This window comes from Ambystoma mexicanum, chromosome 6q (genome assembly GCF_040938575.1).
Source record: "Ambystoma mexicanum isolate Mex_15411 chromosome 6q, UKY_AmexF1_1, whole genome shotgun sequence".
In the NCBI taxonomy this organism is placed as follows: domain Eukaryota; kingdom Metazoa; phylum Chordata; class Amphibia; order Caudata; family Ambystomatidae; genus Ambystoma; species Ambystoma mexicanum.
Window position 1 is genome coordinate 727620172 of NC_090937.1, and position 19555 is coordinate 727639726.

Genomic DNA, 19555 nt, shown 5'->3' on the forward strand with positions numbered 1-19555 from the left:
CGCAGAAGTTCAGGATGGTCACTCTCCAGCATATGCTGGGACAGCTGGAGGAAGGCGACTTCCTATCGTCGTTGGACCTGGAGGATGCTTACTTCCACATCCCCATTCTAAAAGGGCACAGGAAGTTTCTCAGGTTCGTGGTTCAGGGATGCCACTACCAATTCAGAGCCCTACCGTTCGGATTAAAGTCGGCACCCAGGGTATTCACCAAGTGCCTGGCACCAGTGGCGGCACGGCTGCACCTGCAGGGGATCCACGTCTACCCCTACCTGGACGACTGGCTAATCCGGGCAAGGACAAGGGAACTCGCCATCGACCACACAGCGAGGACTGTCCGGTTGCTCAAAGAACTGGGGTTCGCCATCAACTACCCCAAATCCCACCTGGTTCCATCGCAAGTAGCACTGTTTCTGGGAGCGAAGCTCGATACAGTGGGGCAATTGGCCTCCCTGTCGGAGGAGAGGACCAAGACCATCCTGGGCAAGGTGCAGCACCTGTTAGCCACGGACGTGGCCAGGGTGAGGTCCATTAAGTCCCTTCTCGGGATGATGTCCTCATGCATCTATCTTGTACCCCTTTGCAGACTTCGATGCGTCCGCTACAGGAGTTCCTCGACGCCCGCTGGTTTCAGGCGAGGGGCTGCTTCGAGGACGGGATCCCTCTTGACGAGGAGTTCCGTCGGGCGATCCTATGGTGGGGTACCCGTGCTCACCTCACTACAGGCACGGACTTTCAAACCCCGGCGTTTCAGGAGACTGTGACGACGGACGCCTCTCTGGAGGGTTGGGGGGCCCACACCGGAGATCTCCACGCAAAACGCCTCTCCACATCAACATTCTGGAGCTCCGAGCAGTGTTCTGAGCGCTCAAGTCGTTCCTTCCGTCCCTCAAGGACAAAGTGGTGAGGATCTTCACCGACTACACCACCACAATGTTCTACATACGGAAGCAAGGGGGCACCAGATCCCCAGCCCTATCCAAGGAGGCCCAGGATCTGTGGCACTGGGACGTCGCCCAAGGGATGTTTCTGGTTCCCTTCCACTTGGCAGGAATAAAAAACACCATCGCCGACTCACTCAGCAGGGAGCTGCGCTCGTGCCGCAAGTGGGAACTATGCCAGGATCAAGTGGATCAGCTCTTCCAACGATGGGGCAAACCCCATATCGACCTGTTCGCGACGGCGACAAACTCCAAGTGCCAGAGGTTCGCCAGCAGGTTCCCGCAGCCGAGGAGCATGGGCAATGCTTGCTCGTTCCCCTGGGACGGCCTGTTTCTATACGCGTTCCCGCCGTTGCTGCTCCGCCTCATCAACCAGCTCAAGAAGTCCAGGTGCAGAATGATCCTCGTCGCACCGGCGTGGTCGAGGCAGATCTGGTTCCCGGACCTTCTGGACTTGTCAACGTCCCCACCAGTCAAGCTGCCGGCGGACGCGGATCTTCTCTCAAGAGAAGGAGGCGCCATTCTCCATCACGACCCACAGTCGCTGAACTTGCAGGCCTGGCTTCTGCAGCACTAGAGTTTGGAGGGTACGATATCCCGGCTGACTGCAGAGACATTCTTGCAAAAGCCAGGGCGTCCTCAACTCTCAAGTGTTACGGTCATAAGTGGAAGAGGTTCTCTGTCTGGTGCCGTGCACAGAAGATTAACCCTCCTGCGGATTACGGCCCCTCAAGTACTGCCGTACCTACTGTCGCTGGCCAAAGCTGGACTGGCTCATGAACCATCAAAATACATCTGGCTGCCATCTCCCGATATACCAGGACTACGGGACGGGCGTCCTTGTGGTCTCATTGCCTGGTGAAGGAATTTATGAAGGGACTATTCCGATCATTCCCGCTGGTGAAGGCTCCTGCCCCGGCGTGCAAGCTTAATGTGGTGCTGACCAGGCTCATGGAGGCCCCATTCGAGCCTATGCATTCGGCGCCTTTGAAGTTTCTGTCATGGAAGACAGCGTTCCTCGTGGCCATCACCTCCGCACGACGAGTCGGAGAGATCCAGGCCCTATCTTGCCATCCTCCATACTTGACTTTTCATGACACGAGGGTTGTGCTGAGGACACACCCCTCCTTCATGCCCAAGGTGCCGTCGGACTTCCACCTCAACGAGCCCTTGGTGTTACCAGTTTTCCCGTCGCCTTTGACGCCGGCCGAGAGGACTTTGCACTCGCTGGATGTAGCTAGAGCGCTGAAGTTCTACGTGGACCGCACGAAGAGTTTTCGGAAGACGTCACAACGGTTTGTGAACATTGGGTCTGTGAATCAAGGGAAGGCTCTCTCGTAGACTTCCATTTCCAGATGGCTCTCCGGCTGCATCATGCACTGTCACCAGTTGGCAAACCGACCGCTGCCTGGACGTCCGAGAGCCCATTCGACCAGAGCGATCGCTGCTACCACGGCATTCCTGTCTGGTGTGCCCCTGCTGGACATCTGCAGGGCTGCTACGTGGAGGTCGACGCAAGATTCTATTGCGTCGATCGGGACTCCAGGGAGGAGTCCAAGGTCGGCCAAGCAGTGCTGCGCAACCTGTTTGACTAAGGTGAGCCTGGTGAGGAGGTAAGAATTGCTTAATGTTGAGTTTGGATGTAATGCTTAATGTTGAGCCTTTGCCACCTCCCGTGGTTGTGCATGTGTATACTGCTATGTATTCTTTTATTCATGAGCATGTGAATCCATGCTAGACCCCATGCTGGAGAAGGAACAAGTTACTTACCTGTAACTGTTGTTCTCCAGCATGGGTCTGGCATGGATTCACATGCAAACCCTCCCACCTACCCTTCTGCGGCTCTTCACTTGGTCATACTGCCACTTTGCGTGCTACCAAATCTGAGGATGGCTGCCAGAGGCAGGGCTTAGGGAGACGGCAGTCATTGGCTGGGGGCAATATGACCCAGAGATGAGTGATTGGTTACTACTAAGAAAGACAGATCAGAAACAAAACTGATACTGATTTTTTCTTTACCGAGGATTCCCAGCCTGACGACGGGGAATATTCATGAGCATGTGAATCCATGCCAGACCCATGCTGGAGAACAACAGTTACAGGTAAGTAACTTGTTCCTTATTGAAGCTGAAGAATTGTCACCTAATGCCATGGTTTGGAGGCAAATTTGTGAAAGACACATTGGTTTTTGTATTATTGCCAAGGTAACACCTAGTAAAAAAAAGGGGATGATGGGGCTCCTTCCTGAATTGCAGAAGAGAGTTTGACATTGACTAGGAAGAGGTTCCAGAGCCTTGGGTTACAGGCAGAAAATGCCTGTAGCTCTATTGCTCTCTGGTTGTTGAAAATGTGTAGGAAAGCTTGCATGGTCGGTATGAAACCAATAGGCATAATAGTAGTGTAGGTAGCATTTCTTTGGGCAGGTATCTGTACTTTCCATCTAAAAATTATTCATCACATACGTTTCCATCGAAAATTATACATTGAATTGCCTTTCCATCGAAAAGCATATCCATTGAATAATTTTTGATGGTTAATTTCGATGGATAATTAGGGTTCGGGGTAGGGTTAGATTAGGGGCCAGAGATGGAGGTTAGGTTTAGATTTAGGGTAACAGTAAGGGTTAGATTAAGGGTTAGGGTTCGGGCTAGGGTTAGGTTTAGGGTTGGGGTTAAGGGGGGTGTGCATGGGGGTTTAGGGGGAACCCCCAATATACTAAAACATTAAAACGTCACAAGGAGCTGGCCAGTTCCGAAATTTTAGCACTGGATAGCTCCATGTAACGTTTTAACGTTACAAAAAAATGCATCAAAATGCTATTTTTTACATTTTACAGTGCATATGCATCTAAACTTGTCCATTTATATATTCGAAGGACTGGTTTCGATGGAAATGCAGTTTTACATGTAAAAGATAGCATTTCGATGCAATGGCATTCAATGGATTTCTATCGATGGATTTGCATTTCGATGCATTTCGATGCATTTCCATCGATGGAAAGTCCATAAACCCTTTGTGCATAATGTGAGCAATCCATCTTATATTTGAGGGTGTCTTCTGGAGAGAACACTGTACTGTACCTAGGAGACTGATCTGTCTATAGGTCATGCCAATATTACTCAAACCCAGCCCGCATCTTGTACTAACAAAGTTAAATGAATTTTAGAAAAGCTGCTAAAGAACTAATAAAAAAAACTTGTCACATGGTTGCCAGAAGCTTGAGCTTTTTACACTATTACTGATTTATGAAAGGTGGTTGAGGTTGGGGACATGGCACCTGGTGTAGGCCTGTATGGGAAAGCCCTACTGCAAGTGTAGATTTGTCTGATTATAGATTTTTGTAGAAATGAAGAATATAATTATTATAGGCTGTTTATTAACAGATGGTTCTCTGTATGGTAGTGAATATTCAAACACATGTTAATCTGTAAAAGATCTTAAATCTGTAATTCTGAAGTGTTTTTTGTTTTATTGCTGAACGTTTTTGCTTAGCCAAATCTTTCTGTTTTCAGGCATGGCTCTCACACAAGAGTACGTCTTGGGATAAAGCAAACTTCAGAATGTCAGGCACGATTACAAGCACTAAAGGAATTAGCAGATCCAAATGTGTTACATTTCGATACCTTTGGAAATGTACTCCATTCGGACCTATAGGATAAAGTAATTTTGCAAAACATTCACTCACCTTTAATGCAATTAGGCCTAGCAAGCATTATTTGGTAATGACAAGTAAGTTAATTGGAACAGTGTAGACACAGCTGAAGTCACATAGAAGACCGCTTTGAGCAATGCAAAAGAGATTGAAAGCTGGGCGCCTGGAGATTGTATGACTAATCATGACAGGTGTCCTACGAATGACATGTTTCTGAAGCTCATTCCTCTCAAACCCTCACCACTCACAAGTACCTGGTGCATGGGGACTGTTGGCTTCCCTCAGTTGGGTGTTTGAGTGGCCAAGTTTTCTACCTCATCCTCCCACTAGGGCTTCTGGTGGCTGTTAATAGCTGTAGGTTACGACAGCAGTCTGTAGTGTGTGCTCTTCTGTCATTGGTCATCTCAGACTAGACTTTGGCAGCACTCATAACCCTGTGTGTGCTATTGGGGCTTTGGAGTTTGTGGGGGTGTCAGTATTTGGTTGATGTATGAAATTGTATGGACTGTTACCTGCTGCCCTCCTCCGCCTCAGTGTTCAAGCTTAGTTATGGAGAGATGGGGTTTCTGTCAAAGAGTTGACCGTTCTTACCCTGGAATGCATTCTGCCATTGGTACCTACCCTGTTGCAAGATCCCTTGGACACATTACTTAACCATGTTTTTTGTTTTTCTAAATATATTCTGTGTTAATCATTTGTAATTTCTTTGTCTCTGAGTCAAGACAATTTGAAAGTAACAACTGTGAGTAAATTGTTAAAATCATTACTAGACACTGCAACACTATAGAGCACTTCCTAGGGGAAAAAAAGTAATGACCGTTGTAAACCTACCTATAGAAGACAGCTGATTTTAACTATTTAGTCAATAAAGGAATGGCATGGATGTGTGGGCTGTACAAATAATTCTCCTCTGGGTGATTAGTGAAAAATATCCTACAGATTCAAAAGCCTCACAGCTAATGTGCTCCAGAGATTTCTGTATGCACAATTGTATTACTTCCTAGACTAGTTTGGATTATGACAAATATCCAGAAAACAGAATAGCGCTTGTTCACGTGTCATGCCTATTGCTATTATTGATTCAAAGTGGGTTTACATTTTCTGTTACACTTTTTGATGGTCGTGTGATGAACTTTGCCCTGCTCAGTGATGTGAGCTTTGAGATGTTCAGTACTGATTGGGGTCTCATAACTGGGGGAAGGACACACCAAAATAAACTATCATGCTCCTCAATCTGATGAAATGCAAGCATTTATCTGGTTTCTGCTGTGTCCAGCTCAGAAGAACTCCCCTCCTGAAGAATATTGAAATCTAAAACCTTCAGTAGAAAGCAGCTAGAATAAAGCAGGGTCTGCACCATGGGAAATAAATTCCATTAATAGGTTGGAGGAGGTAGAGTGTAGGTCTGGAATTTTCAATGTATTAGTCGAAGTAATGCTATGGATGAGGAAATCCTGTTTCAGCATGTTTGAGTTTCAAAGCAGAGAGTCTTGAAAAGATACTTGTCTTGATAGACATAAGATTAATCATTTCTGTTCTTAATGGGCAGTGAATGAACGTTGGTGGTAGGAATGGAGACAAAACTAATAACTTTATTCCAAAAGGTTTGGGACAGACAGAGAACAGGGTACGAAATCTATGACCTTCTTTTTGAGGATCACTATGAACTTTAATTTTTACCAAAAACTGTCTACCCGACTCCTAGCCCCACGTTTGCCTCCACAATCCCTTTTGGGTTTAAAATCATTCATTTTAACTCTTTTAGTGGCAGTATGTCAGTTGTCTTGCACAAGTGTCTTCCATGTTTCTTTCCCCTGTTCTTAGTGCTGAAGATCTTGCCATTACACCTTTTAGTTTCTTTTACTGTTTCCTTGACCTTGTGTTCTTATTAATGTGTACTCCTTAGCCCGATCCAGGACCTCCTATGGCATCTTCTAGTTACCACCTGATGGTTTTGGGTGATTTCAAAATGTGGACAGAATCTTCTCGCCTCCCTTTTGACGTGTCTCCCATCGACTTAATCTGCTGGAGCTAACCCTTGACCTTAATTTTAATCTTTCTTTAATATCTATTTACCTAGCCATTTAGCTTGCCTGGACCTACACTTTCTACATTACTATTATTGGATGCTGTCCTTGTCCTGCTCACCATTCTTCAGCTTCTTCTCATCCTTTATCTGTTCATCCTTTGAAAAGTCTATCCTCCAGCCCATGTCAGTCTATATTATCTGGCTGTGTTCCTTTTCCTAGCACTAATCCTGAGTTATGCTATATTTCCTTTAAAAAATGAATCACTTGAGCTCTTGATGCCGTTATTCCTTCTTAAATGGCGTTTTAGGTAATTAAATCTCCTCAACCTAAATTATTCTCTCCTGATTTGGCCACTTTAAAACTTCATTTGAGCAGGCTAAACGTGCTTGGCACTATACATACGACACCTCAGCTAAAACTATCTTTTTTCATCTTGCTAGATATGAAGAGATTTTTAATGCTCAACATGTATTCTATTCTTTTCTAATCTGCTAGCAATACACAATCAGAATTTTGGTCTGTTCTGGATGAACTTTCGCCCTCTTGCTCCCTCTATCTTTATTGCTCCCTCTGCTTCTCGCTGTGAAAAACCTTTCTTTAAGAGGATGTTGCTATTTTCCTAACTAATATTTAAAACTCTTTTCCTGATGCTTCATTCCCCTCATCCTTGTAGTCCTCTTCTCCTTCCTCTCCAGATGTGTCTAAATGTACTTTGCTTGATTTCGGTCTCTTATCAAACTTTTTCTCAAAATCAAAACGAGCTCTCCTCTTGAACCTTGTCCTGGAAAGTTTATGCATCATTGCCATCCTCCTGTTAAGTTCTCCCCAGTTATTAATTTCTCACTCTTTCATGATCTCATCCCTTCCTCAATTAAAACTGCAATTGCTTCATGCCGTTTGGGAAAAAAACCTCCCTCAATCCTTCTAAACCTATTCATTTCTGCCCCATCTTCCCTTTTCAGCAAAGTGCCTTCAAATTGTGGTTGTTACTCAAATTCAAAACTTTATTGAAACTCATGCTGGCTTTCACCCTTGTTGCAGAATAGAGACTGCCTCTTTTGCTGCTTTGGATGATATCAGTTTGGCTATGGAAGTAGAGGCCGCTGGTCTTCTGATGCTTGGCCTGTCTGCAAACTTTGATAATGTGGACCACACCATCCTCCTTGACTGATTACGCACCCAGTGCTTCGGAGGTACTCTCTTCTCTTGGCTTTCAAACTTTGTCTCTGGTTGCTCTCAAGATCTCATTTCCATCTTGCTCTTCTGAAGGTTGCAATTTTGCCTATTGGCTTGTCCACCACTGTGAGAAGAATCTTGGTTTTCAGTTTAAAGACACACTCTCACTTCTTCCGCAAATTGCCCAAGTTTCCTCCTCTTTTGGTTATTTTCAAGTCTTCTACAAATGTCTAATTGTTTTGTCCCTGCTAGGAAATAAGCTTATTCTCTTATCCAATCTCTATTCGATTACTCTCACTCTTTACTTTTGTTTTCCCACCTCTTAATTAGAGACCCGCAGAGTCTAAAGAACTCAGCTGTACATCTCATTTATGGACTCGCTCTGCTTCTAAGCCTCAATTGTTGGTCCAAATGCACTGGCTTCCTATATTACAACATTTGTAATTTAATATCTAATGCGTTGTTTTTCTCTGTCTAGTTGGAGCTGCTCCCATTTGTCGTTCTCGTAGAATCGTTCCTTACGTTCCTACCAGATGTTCCCAGAGAATTCAGCCAGTTCCTAAAACTCATCTTCATCACCAAGCTGGTAGCTCTTTACCTGTTCTTTGGAGCTCTCTTCCTTTTGACTTTCACACCTGCTAGTCTTACTCTGTTTTTGGATAAAAACTGAATTTATAGCTTTTTCATATAGCTTTTAACAGTTAATCTCCCTTCCAACCCCTTACCTTCAGGCTTTTGGGGCAAAGAAGTGACTTTTGGTGCACTTTATAAATAACACTAACTAGAAATGGGTAATAGGAATAAAACTTCTTTCCTATATCCATAGGTTAAGGCAGGTATGCTGTGATTCAAGAAATCAATAATTCAGCAAATAATTTGGACCTGTTCATCAGTTTTTAGGTGCTTCTACTGCAACAAAACATACTCCACTTAAGGTGACAGAACCCATTCACAATGGTTTGGCATTCCATATTTTATCATAACTCGTGTGGATGAATGCTTAAGAGATGATGATTTTCAATCACAGGGTATGACTGGCAGCCCGATTATCAAGCCCTTCCCTCAAAAGCTTCTCATCTGTGTTTACATTGTTTTGCTTTTGTAGATTGTGTAGCAATATGCCCAATTAGCATTGATCCCATATTTTCCCAAAAAGCCTCTTGGTAAATTATCACCCCCTAAATTTACCCTTGTTTGCCATTCATTTGTCCATGGGTGTGGATGCTTCGTATACCCTCTATCAGTTATTTCACTGTATCTTGCTAGCCCCGTTCTACTCGAAAACCTCCAACTCAGTAGCAAACCCTATCCCAGAAGCTTTTACTCCCTTAATTTCAGTGTGGTGAAATTTGGGGTCTAATATTCAGGAGAGAGGTATCTATGTAAATTGGAGACTAAATAAAGTTACATAAACATGGATTTTTAGTCCTATAGTAGGCCTAGTTTTACGATCAAAACAGGAGCTTCGACCTCTACGTACTATTCTTTTGAGCATATGTTTACGCTGATATGATCTCAATCTGATAATTGCTTCCTAATTTTTAAGTTGCTTCTTTGGCTGCAAATGACTTGCCTGGATTTAAACTGTTTGCACACCACTGTTTGCTACTAGTAGCATTTTGTTTGTTTTCTTCACCCCAATTACACAAATGTCTTTACTGGCCATGCATGTATATGGTTGGTAGGTAAAATAGGAAAGGAATGGGCGGGGAGAGGGTAGAGTATTAGGTGGATTTATCCCACCTACGCCCATTAATGAAATTCATAAACAAACAATTCAGACAATTTGCTCATTTCTGGAGAGTCCTGAAAACGAGCCATTAGTAATTCGGACATAGAACCTTCCCCAATACCAATTGGTTGTATAGAAATGTTAGAAAATAGATAGCCGTGCTTGTGGTACAAAATCACTTTACGATGTAATAAATGTTGTAATTCACAACTTACTTCATCTGGTTAGATTCTAAATGTCTTTGGCTTTTCAATTGAGATCCGCTGGAACGGTCTGCCCCATGCTCATCTGTCTTCCTCTGAAGCTACTTTTTGTCAAAGTGGTCTGACCTTGTTTTTGTTCAGTGTTCAGCAAATTACAGAAGGTGTCTAAGTTGTATTTTCAGTAGTTTAAAGTGATTTGTTGCCCTTGTGAATGGAACTTCGCAAGAGCATTGTACACTATAACATGAACTAAATTATGAAGCTAAGTGAAGCGAGCAGCACTGACAATCTAAATGATTGCACGGGTAGGCCATGCATCCAGCTGAACCTACAGAATCTTGCCGCATTGCCAGTTTTCAATCTTATGCACAGTTTGCTTGAATCACTACTTTGATTTGCAACTTCTTGTTTTGCCTTTTACTCTATAAATTCTCTTTTCAAAGCTCTTTTTAGCAGAGGCAATACTTTTTTGTTAAATCTGTTTCGGCCACACCCCTGATATGCATATTGATTTTACCCTTCTATAAGTCATGAGAGGTTAAAAAGCAATGTTTTGGAGGGGTTTCCAAAGACATGCCAGTGGTTATAACTAAATCAAAACCTTCCATTAATCAATCTTCTGTTTTACCAAAATCACCATGTGGAACAGGAATGCCCAGATGTGGCACAGACGCTTGCTGCGTCTTGAGTCCCATGCTACAACTCACTCCTATCTGGAGTTGCTTGTGTTCTTGTGTAACAAGGATGTGAACTAGCAGTTTACTGTGGCCAGTCCCTCTTTGTTGTGGGACCAAAACTGATGAATTATCTTCTGGATCTACACAGATAGCTGTAAAATGATGTTTTGGCTGGTTTTCCAGAGCAGTGACAGTGGTTTCGATTCATGCAAAATCTTCCATCCATGGCTGTCGAAATGTGCTTATCTCGCAGTTAAGCGTTCCATATTTGGGACAATATGGTGCAAAGGGTAGGTTAGGAAGTGAGTGCTAAGGGCATTGGGAGAATAGACACTGGAATAATAGAAATCAAATAGGAGACAGCCATCCCCTGTGGGCAAAGTTTCAGACTAAATGTTTACCTAAAACGGTTTTCCTTGAGAAAACAGCCTGGTTGTCATTTTTTGAATTTGGTAGACCACTGAAAAGCTTGTCTCCCAAAATCATGTTGGCGCAAGCACAATGTTTCGCAATGCATTAGATTCCTGGGGAAATTACATTTCTCACCATTGTGCTTGCTCAGAATATCATGCATTTGCTCCTAGCAGACAGCCCCCTTACATGTTTGTGTAACTTAAATCTGTCACCTCTCTTGAACTATTGTGATGAATCTGGACTATTTGTCCATTCTCCCGATAGAGGAACTACCCCCTTTGAGCCTAGGGAGGTGAGCCCACTCAGCAAGACCCTGCTTAGGGGCCTGGGCAAGTGGGACCTCACTTGGAGTGGCTCCCCCTCTTTGGGACAAGGACTCCAATCGAGAGATGGAGATGGTAAATCGACCGTATCGCCTGGTGGCACGACCACACAGAAATCGTGGAGGGCCTGGGGCTTGTTAACTGATGCCAAAATCATACCGCAGTGATCAAATCCCCAATCTCTGCATGAGAAGTGCATTAACTGCCAAGCAGCGAAAGAGAAGTGAACGCTCCCAAAGAGGTATCGCCATTGAGAGGGGGGGGAACAGTGATAGCAATTTCACATTTTTAATGTCTCAAGGCCTTGTAGGAATGTCACTGTATTATTTTCCCTTGCTCCCTCCCTTGCCTTCAAGTGCTTTGAAACACATTGTGAGTAGGCACTATACAAATAAACTATCAATCAATATTAGAGGATAGGAAAGCTACAAGGGTTACAGGAGCAGGCAAACCCGAACGGGCAGATGCCCTACTGAAGCTGCAATAAAGCAAGCCTATCGGAGGGCTTTCGCGAGCCCCGAAAAGCTGAGAGACATTCATATTCAAGGCTGAGAGAGCCACACGGGTTACAGGAGCCAGGAAAACCCAAACAGGCAAACGCCCCAACAAGGCCCTGCTAAAGTATATTAGAGGGCTTTGGTGAGTCCGGGAAACAGGAGAGATGTTATGTTAATAGATTTTGTGACACGCACCATCACCCGAAGGCATCCTGGCGCAAAAATAGCAGAAAGGTATGAGCCATAACTGGAGACCTTAGGACAATCATGTTACCATGTTTTCAAAGCTTTCCTGAATTTGAAATGATCTATTATGGCTCTCAGGTCAACAGATCATCCAGAGCCGGCAGGCCGCATAAGAAAACGCTCGCCCCCCGAGGCAGGCCCTACGTATCTTTGGGGTGGGCAGTAATTTAGCATCTCCCGACCACAAGGGTCTGCCTGGGACATACGGAGAGAACCTTTCCTGAAGATATTCAGGTGCTTGTTTAAAAAAAAAAATGTAAAAAAATGATGATGAACGAAACTGGGAAGAGAGTGAGCCTGGAGGGTTCCAGTGCTTAAAAACAACACAAGGACACTATCAAGCACCAAATAAGAAAATTGTGTTAAGAAAATCTGGTCTTCCTGGGAAAAGGGAACCGTATGGAATATGTGTATGTGACTTAAAACTTGTATACTGAATCTGCAGAGAGGCTGAGGGGCTGTATTATGAGAGATTGATGAACTTTTAAAAACAAACCTTTTGGAATACAAGTGATTGGGCCTGGCAAAGCCCAAGGTCAAATACTATTGCTCCAGCCTTTTTTTGTTCTTTTTTCCAAGTTTTAGGGCCAGTTAGGGAATAGGATTTGGACTAAGAACTATTTCTTTTGGACTTTGATAAGCACCCTTACTTTTAGTTTGTTGGGCAGGCAATTCCCCTCATAGCGGTTATGGCTATGTTTTTCTTATTATTATTTTCTTTATATTATTATTATTATTATTTTCTTATTTAAATGAAAACCGTTTAAAATGGCACAACTTAGTCCAACTGTTTCTTTTGGTTTGCCACACTATTTACATTTCAAAACCAATTCTGTTTATTAACCAATTCATTTATTTATGCAAATTTGTAAGGGTTTTTGCACCACTGCTTTTAGGCAAAACATGAATCTTCTAGATATCTTGGCTCTGTACTTTAATTTTATAGACACTGCAGATACAGTGCAATAATGTTCTGTGAACTAGGCACAGTTAACATTGCACTAGACGGGGCTATAAGCAGACCCTTCTAAGAGATTCTGCTTTTTCTGAAAATCAGTAGTAAAGAGAGAACGCCTTTCCCTCTACCCCCCCTAAATCGTTTGTTTATTGCATTCTTTACTATGTTCTAAAGTAGGTCATATAAACACATTTTTCAGGCCAGCAATGGGTTCTGAAAGCAGTTGACAGAGGCGCATTAGCTAAATAACTTGTGGCCATGGTGCTCAAAACAGTCTGGCGCACTGCGTGCGGATAGTATGTAGGTATTGAAGTCGTTTTCTAGAATCTGCTAATCTGCATACTCCAATGCCAATTGTTCAAAAAGCAAAGTCATGAAAATATTATACTTTTTGTATCTCTATTATAGTCGTATAATCGTGTATTGATTTAATAGTCTTTATTGTATGAGCGCAACTTTATTTGACCTTGCTATACATCCTCCTTGATGTCCAACTATATAATGCTAGAATGTCTGTGGGGGTGTATAGCATATTATGCATATTAGCTGATTTAACCAGTTCTCCTTAATAAACCATTGTGCGTGCATGTCACTTCTACTGAGCTGCCATAAATAAACTCACACTTTTTAAAATGTAAATTATTTTTTGCAACCAATCACATGTTCATTTCACATCAACCTGCAGTTGGTGTTACTTGCAGCTGCTATAAATATAGTCACTGAAAGGTTTTGTGTTGGTCTTATGCCCGAAAATGTTTGAGTATTTTGTTGCCAAAGGTGCTCTTGTTTCACAGCTACATGCCTCCAAAGCTCTAGTACTGTAAAGGAATTGCAATTAGGCTTTCAGGTTTCTTTTTATTCTGTGCTTTTGCTGAGTTTTAGTCCACGTTTTAATGGTGATGCTTTGCCTGGTAACCTATTTCAAATGTTTTCTTTCTTATTCTTAGCATAATAGTGTTAACATTTTTTTAGTTTGGGTATTTGTAAATCAAATAATTTTGCATTAGTGCTTCAAATAGTTTTTTTCGTTGTATGTTTGAACACCCTCGATGATTATTGGTTTTGCACGTTTGTTGAGACCGGGTGTGTGTTATGGTGTTGACTAAACATGCACCTAAAAACGTTATTCTCCTGCATGAGTAATCTAGTGGTCAATAAAGACTTCGCTGCTCACTGACTCTTTTTCCACATTCAGTGCACTGAGGTTTCTTGCCTGCATGTGTTGTCTGCTTTAAGTAGTGATGTATGGTCTCTTACTGAGGTTCTTCTACCATCGAAAGCAACAATAAGATTTCTAATCTGCATGTGTTTTCTAAAGATGGTCCCACTATCATTATAAAGACTGTTTTCAACCTCACACTTTATTAACAATCAAATGGCTGCATACTGAAGAAATTGGGTCATTTCAGAAATTGGGTCATTTCAGAAGGCATGTGTCCTAGTTTACATTCAGCTTTTTGGTTACCCAGCTTTGAAGCAGTATTTAAAAATAATTCCTGGAAATGATGTGGCCCTTCAAAGATGTATATCATTCTGAAAGCTAAAATACTTTACTATGGTACACAAATATGTTATATCACAGACTTTCCACATCTATCTGCGCCCTGCCTGACAAAGGTATGCTTCAGATCTAGTTAATACATGTTTAACTAAGCCATTCTGCTGTGTTTCTAATTGAGCATTTGGCTTGATGGGGGAAATATTTTTAGGGGAATGTTCATGATTCAAACACATGCAGGTTAATCTTGTTTTTCATGTATAGCATGTGCCCATGCATTTACACGTTCCCTGTAGTTGTAGGTCATGTTTTTGTTCACTGTTGGGTTTTTCATTCAAATAAGTAAATAGGGTTTACAAACTGAAATTGCAGGAAACATTTAATTTGCGGGTGCCAAAACTCAACTGGGGTGATTTCCCAGTAGCACAGGCAAATTTGCAAATAATGCATTTACTGTAAGCAACACATGGAAGGTCAGCTCAATGTTAAGTAGGATGGATGAATTTGTCATGCCATTTCTTTCAAAAGGCTTAGACTGGTGTGTTGTGGGTGTTGTAAACTACAAGAATAAAGGTCACTTGTTTTGTTTTTTGTTAAAATGTGTTACTGCTGTTATTTAATTCTGATTGTACCCTCATGCTGCTATGTGTTTAAATTACTTGTAGTATTAATGTGTGATATGTAATGAATCTTTGGCCACTTTTCGATGAATAGTTTCTAACTAAACACCTTGCTGAATTCAGAACTAGATCACCAAATGTGCCAACACTAAACATTGAGGAACTGATGGTACTTTGAATGCTTTCTTTTTTTAATGGTACATCCATACACATGACTATTCTCATTCTGTAGGGACTAGTTTTATTTATCAAAAATAAACCCCTCTAAAATGTATAAAATCGGAATGTACAACATTGTAAAAGAGCATTAAACAGCATTCTCCGATTTGACGTATTGTATGAGTGCTTTGCAAAACTAGCATTCTGGAAATAGTTTGCCTAATGCACTAAATGGCTTAGTCTCAGAATGTACGTGATATTTTGTTTAAAGTGGCATAAAGAGTACATTGATCAAGTTTAAAGTCTTTGGTTTTGATGCCTTCATTGTAAATAAGCAAATAAAAGTTTTATTTCACTTTGGTATAAGCTTGTTTTATTTCCCACTGGCGTTTCTTTAAATGGTACTGGGAAGGTGATTGATGATATGCAATCCATACTATAGGTGCACGACTCCCCTCAACTGACATTGAAGATTGCAAATTACTCCTAATCAACATCAAGTTCAACGACCAATCAAACCTAGTGTTCCTCCTGATATACAGACGGTGGTCCTATAACCCCAACCTTCTGTGATCAACGTCTTGGTGCACCCCGACCAGACTGGCTATGTTCCTGGCTGGAGCACATCCTGGAATTTGTGTAGACTGAACTATTTAATTGATAAGACTAGTGGGGTGGGGGAAGAGTATGCGGTGGCTTCGCTAGACGCGATAAGTGTTTGACTCGGTAAGGTGGGAATGGGTGCACATGGTTTTGAGGCGCTTTGGGGTAGGCCTGCGATTTTCACGCTGGGTGCACCTGCTAGAGGCTGCAAGAGACTGATGGGTACGGGGAGGCACATCTCGGAGGCAGGGGTCCAAACAGGTGTGTCCACTCTCCCCATGCTGTTTATCCTATCGCTGGAACCCCTGGTTGCCCTCCTTAGGATGGATTTCAAGGAAGCCGGTGGGCAGTAACATGCATGTGGTCTCGCCGTATGCAGACAACTTGTTACTATATGTGCAGAACCTGCAGGTCAATTTGACGTATATGCTAGAGGTCCTGCATGGGTTTGCAAGGATGTCCGGCATAATCATCAACAAGGTAAAGTCGAGGCTATTCCCACTGGTAAGCCTGGCAGGGCTGGAGCAAAGGTGCCTACCGAACTTGGGGCTGCAGTGGGCGGCTGATACCTTTTTAGGTACCTGCAAGTATATATTTATCATTATCCTAGATAAGAGCATGAAATGAACACACTGAGGCGCTTCAGGGGGTCGAAAGACCCATAGAGTTTTGGCTGTAGCTGCCGTTGTCTATGATGGGCTGAGTGGCGCTACTGAAGATGGTGGTACTACCGCGCCTGGTATACCATTTTGTAAATATACCCTATGACATCCATGGGTAGTTCTTTTGCAAACTAGACTCACTGGGAACGGGATTCATGTAGGGAGGCAAGAGGTTCAGGATAATGTTGGGCACACTGTGAGAGATCACTGAGATTCATCAGACTACTGCATTTTGAGGCATGCTACCTGGCAGGCCAACTGCAGTTTGTCGTGAGTTGGCTGGCAGATGACGGTTGGCTGGATACTTAGTTATTTCATGGCAAAGTCAAACCATACTACCTGGTGGGAGATGCAAGTCTGCGGGAGACATCAGCTCTCATAGCGCTGGGACAGAGACAATGGCCCAGATTGAGAAAGAGAGTAGGGAAACGGGATCCTGTACTCCGCCGGCAATCTGCGGGAGGAATCGGGGGTCGGGGGTTGTAGCTTCTGGCTCCACTGGGAATCAAGTGGGATAATTACCTTGGGGGACTTGTATCAAGACGGCGCATGGGTGGGTTTCCCTGAATTGACAGAGATATGACATTCCGAGAGGGTTCTTGTCGTACCATAGACTGACAGCTGAGGACAGATGGCTGGGACTGAAGAAGGGCGAGGAGGGGATACCACGCTGGATGCATATTATGACTTGGCAGAAGGGGAACATGTGATTTCAAGACTCTACGAAATATTAGATGCACTAACAATGCCAGAACTCGAGTGAGAACTAAGTTGGAGGAAGATGGGATGCGATCCTTCACAGATGGGAAATGGGCCAAAGTACTGATAAATATGTGGAAAGTGTCTAGGAACGCTAGATTCAAGCAGATACAAGTACACATCACGCACAATCCGTATATGACCTCATATGGCATCTCGCCGTTTCCGGGACCAGGTGAACAAAGATGCCCTAGATGCGCAAAAGGAATCGCAGGAATGCTACAAATGTTTTGGTCATGCCCAGTGATCAGATGCTTTTGTGAAAATATAGCAGGCAGAGTCACAAGGGGAGGGATCAATATGCTGGAGTGGCCAGCTGACGTGACAGCGTGGAACACACTAGTCCAGATGATGTTTGCAACTCCAGATGATAGGCCACCCTATAACAAAAAGGGTGGCAGGGTGGAGAGCCCTGAGCAGCAGACATGGCAGGGACGAGGGGAGTGTGGGATGTAGGGTTGCGGGCGGGGAAGCATGCAAGTTGGGTTGTATTTGTCACAAAGTGGAGGACTAACAACAAGACATTGCTGGGAGCAACGAGGCCCGCGTGGGCTGTGATGGTTTGGAGGTGGACGCCAGGAAGGGGCACGAGAAGACTGTGGCAATAATTATCACAGAGACACTGGCCAAACACTCCGATTTGACAATTCAATAAGATGAATGTTTACTTCCTACATCCTTATGTTTTTTTTTTGTTTCCTTCATTGCTGTGTAAGGTCTATTGTCTGGTTGCTGAAATGCAAAAGATGCCACAAATCTGACGCCATTGCCAAACCTCTACACATAACATGACAACCTAGTCACTCCGGGGGACATCAACATTTGGTTCATAAGAGAAGATGAAGCCACAGCAAACTCCCTCAGCACCCTACTGCAAGCCCTCCACTTCAAACAAATAATAAACTGTCACACCCATAGTGCTGGACACACTTTAGACGCAATCTTCTGCAGAGATGGACTCTCTACCACCGCCCAACAGTTACCAATCTTATGGAGCCGTCACCATATGATCCCATTCACTGTCAAAACCCCAAGCCGCTTGATGCCCAAAAACATAAAATTTGTGGTGACAAACAAAAGGAACTGGAAAAGCCATAATTAGGAAACACTAGCAGATATACTGGAATCAACCAAACAACTCCCAGCTAAATAGAATGACACTGGACACAGTGGAATCAAAGTTTGACACCTAGACCAATGAGACCTATAGAACTCTTCAAAACCACACCAAAGAAAATTGCACTAAGATGGTTCACAGAAAAACTGAGGGAACTCAAAAAAGGAAACCGCGAACTGGAAAAACAATGGCTAAAGCACTACAACCAATTGGACAAAAACAAATATGACAAATTCAAATGTACAAATCAGCACTCCTGAAAGCCAAAAAAGCATGCTACACTGCAAGAATCTAATCGGCAACAAACGCACAAAACGGAATTGTTCAAAATCATCAAGGAAAACAAAGACCCAATCTCTTATACACATTGCATCACAGCACCACAATCCCTATGTGACAACATCACGACCCATCTAAGAGCAAAAATAAAAGGAATACAACGGACCATAGATGCAGGCTGCACTACCACGGACACCCTCCCAGAACCCCCTGAAACCAGCACTCATCAACCACCACAACACAAAATCGATTCAAACCTATAAGCCAGGTACATTTCAAGAAACTAATAAGACTCCATCCTCGCCGGATCTGCCCACCGGGTACCCACAGAACGCCAGCCACATAATTTCAACTACTAATGAATCTACGCCTAAACACAGGAATAGTAACTAAATCATTAAAATCAACATACATCAAACCCCTCCTAAAAGACAAAAAAGGAAATACAGAAGACCCTACCAACTGCAGACTTGCATCAAATCTACCACCCAGAGAAAATCCTTAAGAACCAAATCTACAAAGTGCTACTCAATCACGTAGAAAGCAATGGAATAGTTGACCAATCCCCAATCGGCTTCTGACCCATGAGTAACCGAATCAGCACTCCTCTCCATATGGGAGGACCTAAACAATAAACACAGACAACGGCACCCAATCGGGCCTCATACTACACACCTACAATATATACTGGATATATCAGCCGCCTTCGACAGACACACAACGCTAATGAAGAGACTGGAGGAATGCAGCATGAAATCTCTGTACTGCAATCGCTGAAATCTGTTCTCGCGTACCAAACAGAACACACCCACCTTTACAGCAAACACTAACATCACCTACGCGTACCACAATGATCAAGCCACTACCCGCTTCTGTTCAACATCTACATGTCCTCCAAATGGAACTCATTCAAACCCATGGACTGACGGCCTACAACTATGCAGATGAATGACACCCAAGTTATCTTCAAGATGACTTCCGTCCTAGACCCTGACAACACTTTCAACAAATG